Source organism: Myotis davidii, unplaced genomic scaffold, assembly GCF_000327345.1.
Source record: "Myotis davidii unplaced genomic scaffold, ASM32734v1 scaffold243, whole genome shotgun sequence".
NCBI lineage: Eukaryota > Metazoa > Chordata > Mammalia > Chiroptera > Vespertilionidae > Myotis > Myotis davidii.
In genome coordinates this window covers 766985-774148 of record NW_006295183.1, presented here as the reverse complement: position 1 = coordinate 774148, position 7164 = coordinate 766985, and the positions used below count along the sequence as shown (strand labels likewise).

General features: G+C 49.6%; 1 protein-coding gene across 1 annotated transcript in view; it reads left to right on the top strand.

Annotated features, from left to right (window-relative positions):
* Nucleotides 1–7164, top strand: part of NUTF2 (nuclear transport factor 2) — an 18390-nt gene that overhangs the window by 270 nt on the left and 10956 nt on the right. The gene's annotated exons all lie outside the window — the stretch shown is intronic.

The following is a 7164-nucleotide window of genomic DNA, read 5'->3' as shown; positions in this document are numbered from 1 at the left end:
GAGGCGGCGGCTGGGGGAAACCCTGAGACAGCCAGGCTTCTATCCAGGCGGTGCCGTGCACATGGCGGGAGCACCGGACTGCGCTAGGATGGGGTCTTTTTCTCTTGTCCAGACCATTCAGATGGGGCTCTCCGGGCCCCGCCCCGTCTGGCCTAACCCGGCCTGCCCGAGTCTCGCAAGTTCTGCAGGCTGGTCAGTGGGTCGACCCCAGCCCCACGTCCTGCTACCCACCTGCGAAGGATCCGGGGATGGGCAAGCGTTCGTTCTCCAGCCCACTCCGGAGTCAGCTTTGGGGTAAGGGCGCCCGTCTGCTGCAGCCCGGGCTTGGGACTCGTACTCTGTTCCCGATCGTAGCCTGGCTGGGATGTGGGATGCTTGTCTACAAGTCCGCTGGGGGTGCACGAAGCCTAACCCCCCTCCCAACTCTGGAACTCATCCGTAAGTTCTCCCGCATGGAGGGGAGAGTCAAGTAACCTGGATTTGGAGCGGGTTGCACGTGGGACTTCACCCCCGACCAGCCTTGGAAGATCTGGCCTGATGGGATGCGGCAGGTCCAGGCCGGATGGCTCAGCCCCCGCCCTTCTCTCTCTCAGTGACCGGGTTCCAGCTGTGGTGGGTTGGCCAGCCGCGTTAGTGGAGGAAGGAAGCCCAGGAGGTGAGGTTGGATGTCTGAGACTCCAGCACGTTATTAGACCTCCTCTGTACAGCCCAATCGTTATACCTGCCCCTCCCAGAGTTATGTGCCCTCCTCCCACAGAGGAGGATGATTCCATAAGAATGGCGGTGATAAGGTGGAATTCAAAGAAGGGGGAAGTAGAATCCAGGCCTGAGGTCCATGAACCCAGTGCCAAACAAGACACTGGACTGGAAGCAGCATTGGGGGTGAATCACATTTGGGTTGCGGGGCTCAGATACAGACTCTGTGAGGCCTTCTGAAGCTAGGGTTGCGGACTTAGAGCTGAAAGCTGCAGGAAGTCAGATTTCCCTCACTTGCATTCTCACTCCCCAACTGCTGGATTGATTTGTGAGCAGGCAGTAAATTGGTTGGGCTTTAGGAAATTGCCCTTGATGGCTCCGGTGACCCCTTGAGTTCTGGGAGAAGCGGAACGTCTAGCCATTGAGTAGCCCTCTGATAGGCTTTGTAAAGGTACTTCTGACTGATTGGTTATATAAGGGACCTGTCCAGAGAAGACTGTGGGATTTTGGGAAGACACACTTGTCTAGCCTTCATTCCTCTGACCGGAAGTGTGGCTTCTGGGTCACGGTTCTCTTAGAAGAGTTGAGTTAGGCCCATGGAGCAGACAGAAAGTCTCCAGCTCTGGACTTTCCCCCCTTCCAAGTGATTTTTTTCTGATCATAGGGCTTTAGCCTTGGAAGTTTCCTGCAGTTGAATAGCTCTATCTAGTCATTCTCCCTGGTTAGGGAGGACAGGCAAGGGTTAGACTTCTCTCTGAACTCAATCTTCCCAGTCGACCTCCTAGCACATGAGCACAGGGAAGTCAGGTTTATTCAGCAGGCTCAGGAGAGGCCTGCTTTGCCAGTGGATGTGGGCAACGGAGGGACTACCCACAGGACACACATAGGATCAATGTGGTGGAATCCCTTAGTGCTAAAAACAGTTATTTCACGACTCTCTCTACATCAAGCATGTCAAAGCCCGCCAGCCACAAGTTTGACATGCTTGCTCTACATTGTCTGGATTAGTTCTTTCTAGGACACAAGTTTCAGGTGAGCTGGGCTTGAGGCTATGGGTTAGTTTTGCACATTTTGAAGGCCTGGGTGGCTTGATCACAAGAGTTTTCTACAAGGTTAAAAAGATACTGTTCTTCTCCAGAGTTGCATGGAAATAGGAATTCAGGTCCCTCCCTCTCATTCTAGTCCTTCTAGAACAGTGGTTCTCAACCTTCTGGCCCTTTAAATACAGTTCCTCACGTTATGGCCCCCAACCATAAAATTATTTTCGTTGCTACTTCATAACTGTAATTTTGCTTCTGTTATGAATCGTAATGTAAATATCTGATATGCAGGATGGTCTTAGGCAACCCCTGTGAAAGGGTTGTTCGACCCCCAAAGGGGTTGCGACCCACAGGTTGAGAACCGCTGTTTTAGACGTTTCCCTATAACTTCTGTGTCTGGAATCAGCACACTATTGCTAGGCATCTTGATCTCCCAGAAGCCCTTGACTTTTCTGGAACTTGGCAAGCCATCTGGGTCTCAGAGATAAGAGAAGAACCCTGAGGTTCTCCAGAATCATTCTGCATCTTCTATTCATTTTTTCTTTTTATTTCAGAGAGTGGAAGGGAGAGGGAGATAGAAACAACAATGATGAGAATCATCAATTGGTTGCCTCCTGCACACCACCTACTGGGGATCAAGCCGCAACCCGGGGATGTGCCCTGACTGAATCAAACCCATGCTCAACCACTGGGCGACTCCCACTGAGCTGCATCTTTTGTCTGATTTGGAAAGAGGCTGGGCACAGTGCATTTGGGATATGTCTTCATAAGCATGGGAGCATGGTGTGAGGATGACTGGGTTCTGAATCAGCTCAAAACTAGATTCCTAGGTGGCGTGGAGCCTTCCTCTCCACTCTGAGCCATGTCTCACTTTATCCTGTAGTCTTTATAGTTGGTGGGTTGGGATGGTGCAAATGATTTAAGAGATAGAGAATTCTCAAATCTTAGAACTGGAAGGCACCTTATATAAAAAATTCTAGGATTTCCTTACTGAGGCATTAGTATCTTCCTTGAAATTATTTTTTTTCTCCTTTCTCACCAATGATCAGTTTTATTCAGCAACCATTCTTTTTTTAAAAAATATATTCTATTGATTTTTACAGAGAGGAAGGGAGAGGGACAGAGAACCAGAAACATCAATGAGAGAGAAACATCGATTAGCTGTCCCCTGCACGCCCCCCACCGGGAATGTGCCTGCAACCAAGGCACATGCCCCTGACCGGAACCGAACCCGGGACCCCTGAGCCCGCAGGCCGATGCTCTATCCACTGAGCAAAACTGGCTCTGGCGCAGCAATCATTCTTTGGGCCCTTTCTGTGTGTCAGGCTCTGGGCTGAGGCTGGAGGTAGAAAAATGAATCCTGTCCAGTCCTGGTGAAAGGGTATAATGTTGCTGTTTTGTGCTGAGGACTAAATTGAAAGGACCTACAGGGGCTCTTGGCCCTGCACAGAAGAGGGGGCTTCTGAATGATTAGAGCACTAAAGAGGAAAGGTTGTTAGTGAGTCCAATCTTTCAGTACACAGAGCAAGGTATACCTCCAAATGGTGGGCCCAGGAAGGTCTGGGGTCCCTTAGGCTGTGGCTGTTGAATCTATCTACTGTTTTCTACAACCTGCTCTTCTTCCCTCAGAACTCTGGTAGTCTACCAGTGCCTGGGAGTTTGATCAGTGTTTTGTGCTCTGTGGCCTTCCTGTTATTCCCTGCCTCGAGTCTGGGTTTGTGGCTCCTTCTCCTTTCACTGAGACCCTCTTAAGGTCACTTTTATTAAAATGCCCAATGTTCCTGGAATGGTACCTATCAGGACCTCTTCCCTGAGTGAGGCACAGAGGCACCCTCCCAGGATGAAAGGGAGTAGTTCTTTTGGAGAGAGAGGAGTGGATCCAAAAACTTGGGCAGGATTTCTATGGCTAGGGTTGAGCTGAACCTCTTTATGGGCTTTTTTCCCTCCTTAAGTTAATATTTTCTAGTGGGCCATATGAGGACGCTTGTGTTTTGAATTGAATTTGAGTTGGCTTCCTCTTCCCCAGCATTGAGATTCTGTGGTTCTCTTGCTTTGACCATACGTGGCAGGAATCCTTGACTCCCTCCCTGAGGGAGACAGCAGAATGTGGGTTATCCCTGGAATAACTTGCAGGCCTTTGCGATATTCTGGTCAGCACCTTGACCATCAGTTCTGTGTGGGCACCTTCCCTCTTCTCACCCTATCAGCTGGAATGTGTCTTCCTCGAAAGAATCCTTTGTTCAGGTCTGGCTGTGACTAGGGAAGTGTCTTAGTGGCCAGGAAAAGGGATGCAAGAGGGCCAGGGGTAGCTCTGCTCCCTGGCCCCAGGGCTCCCATCGCTGGCTGAAGGAGAACTTCCTGTGACTGCTGTGGGCCTTCTTCCTTATTTGTTGCTGGTATCTGCTTGGTGCCGATTCCCTGAACTCTAGTCTGGAGAAGGGCCTACCTGGAGAAGGAGAACCCCCTTCCGGAGAGGAATGTTTCCAAAATGCGTGGGAATTGAGGGCTGTTTGCCTCAGTAAACGGGGGGAATTCTGGAATGCTTGTTCCTTAAAGATTCAGATAGGCCATCGGAGCTACTGGATCTCACCAGGGCAGAAACTGCTGCCCCTGGAAGCATGTCTGTGTATAGAGACATTGGTTCCACTTGCAGAGGTAGTTTCAGGCCCAGGAGAATGGAAGTTCTCACTTGTTCCTATGATGTAAACCTGCTTTGACCAGCTAAGCATGGCTTTCTGTCCTGAGGGGCGTGGAGCTTGCTGATTTCAGAGGACCTATATGCTTTTTGTTATTTAATGTTGGCTTTCAGCTGTTCCAGTCTAGGCCAATTTTGTGGACATTTTGTTTTTATTTTTATTTATTTTTAAAATATATTTTATTGATTTTTTTACAGAGAGAAAGGGAGAGGGATAGAGAGTTAGAAACATCGATGAGAGAGAAACATCGAACAGCCGCCTCCTGCATACCCTCTACTGGGGATGTGGCCGCAACCAAGGTACATGCCCTTGACTGGAATTGAACCTGGGACCCTTCAGTCCACAGGCTGATGCTCTATTCATTGAGCCAAACCAGTTAGGGCAATTTTGTGGACATTTTAATGCTGGCTCTGCCAGTGGTCTTGTGCAGCCTTGAATTTGTTCTTAACCTCTTGGTTGCCTCATCTGCAGAGCGATGATAACCATACCAACTCTGTGGGCTTGTGAGGCTCAACAATGAAACACACAATGGTTTGGCTAACAGGAGGCATTCCACCATCCTGGTTACTCTACGTCCATTCCTTTATTACCCTGCTTATCTCAGTCCTAGGGTGGTGGCAGACGATGGGGGTGGTCACTTAGGTGCTTTAATCCACACTGGGGGATCCAAATTCATGTGTACCTAACCAGCAAGTTCATAGATGGGAGCTGGCTGGGTCAGGGGTCCCAGAGATCTCTGAGCCTCCTGGGAAATGGGAAGCTACTCAGGGACTGAGTAAGTGCAGAGCAGAGACCAGAATGCAGGTCTCAGATTCAGCTTCTGGGTTAGTCAGGGCAACCCAAAGGAGCCCTCCCTCTAGGCAGAAGAGGAAAAGGCCATCTGGGTGCTGGGGACACCTAGATCTCAGGGGGGAGGGGGGCCTGTTCTAAAATAGGTTTTGTCCTGGCCAGCCATTAGGGCATCGGACCTTGGCTAATTTCTAGACTTCAGGCAGGAGAGTGATGACAAGGCAGTTGGCAGTCCTAGGTCAAGGCTTCTTAGCTTGACCTAGTATTCACCTGGGATCTGACAGTGACTCTTTACAGCAGAGTCCTGTTTTATATCCTCAGTTGATTACCCCTAGCATCCCACAGTTATTGATGAGGCAACACAATGAGGGAGAGGAGGAGGAGGAGCAGGCTAGAGGCCAGGCCTTTGAGCATGGGGTTGTGTGCCTGCTGTTTAGCCACAGCTGTCCTTCAGGTGACTGACCAGGAACTTGGGAGTGAGAAGAGGGAGTTGGGGCTAAGCCTCACTTGCCACATGCCTCAGACAAAGGATTGGGGCCAAGCCCCACTTGCCACACGCCTGACAACTAGGACAAAAAATGTAGGTGGAGGGGAAGTGGGTTACTTGGCCACTTAAATTGAGCAGGGTTTGCCCAGAACTACTCCTCCAGAGAAGGGCTGGCCTCAACCCCGCCTCCTACACATTCACAGACTTAAATAGTTTTTGAGGGCCAAGCCAGGTACCATGGGAATAGAGATGCCTTGTTCAGGGACACAGAACATAAGCAAATACCGGGTGAGGCAAAAATAGGTTTACAGTTGTGAGTATGTGAAAGTTTATTCTTGTATTATTTTCCATACAAACAAATGGAGATCTACTTTTGCCCCACTCTGTATATAAGTGTGACAATCTCATGCAGTGACAAGTTCTAAGGAAATAACACAGGATGGTGAAATGAGTACCAGGGCAGCTATTTTTGGCTGCGTGGTCAGGGTAGGTATCTATGAAGAAGTGACATTTGAGCCGACACACATAAAGATTTAGGGAAGAGAAGAGTGATCCAGGTAGAAAGATCAACAGTTGCAAACCTGTAGGGTGAGAACAGGCTTAGTATGTTCCAGAAACAAGAGAATACCAAGAGGCTGTAAATGAAGGGTGCGGGGGAGGGGAGGTGTCAGTGGCAGGAGACAAGGTTGGACAGCCAGGAGGGCAGGTCACCCATCGCAGGATAAGTGGTTCAGACTTTGTCAGTGGAGGGCCAGAGGACAGGATACATGCACCCCTCACCATGAAATCAGAGGGGCTGCTTATTCCCGAACTGAAGAAAGGCACCATACAGTGTCTTCCTCTCTGGTGCAATACACTGCATTTCCCCTCTCCCCCTGTAATTCATGGCTATGCTCTGGGTCCTACATGTTTAAATCAAGGTTGACTCCCACCTGTTGTAGGAGTCCTTCCCAGCCTGTGTGCTTCAAGTCTGTTTAGGGCTTGGCAGAGAGTAGGTGTGAGTCATGGGCCTCACTGTGAGCTCAGCACATCTGCTGCCATTCTTTGCAGGCCTCAGTAGTGGGCCCTCAAACATGTGAGCATCTTTCTGTGTATAAGCCTGGAGTTACTAGTAGTGACGTCCTCTTCCCCATCATTCCTGCCCCAGTCCCTGCCCCACGTTCAGCTTGGCCATGATCTCTCTGCTTTGCTGAGAGGGTAGAAGAGGGTTGTGATTTTGAAGATTTGGGAAAACAGATCATCTATGAAAACACCTATTGTTTAGTGTGGAAATCTGCCTGGCGCTTTTGTTTGGAGGCAGAAGTCCTGCTTCAGGCCCACAACCTGTCTGAGAAAGCCAAGGTCAGAGAGGGGGGCTTCAGCCCTATGTGCTATTCATTTTTTTTTTTTTTATTGATTTTTTTACAGAGAGAAAAGGAGAGAGATAGGTTAGAAACAACATCGAAGAAAGAGAAAC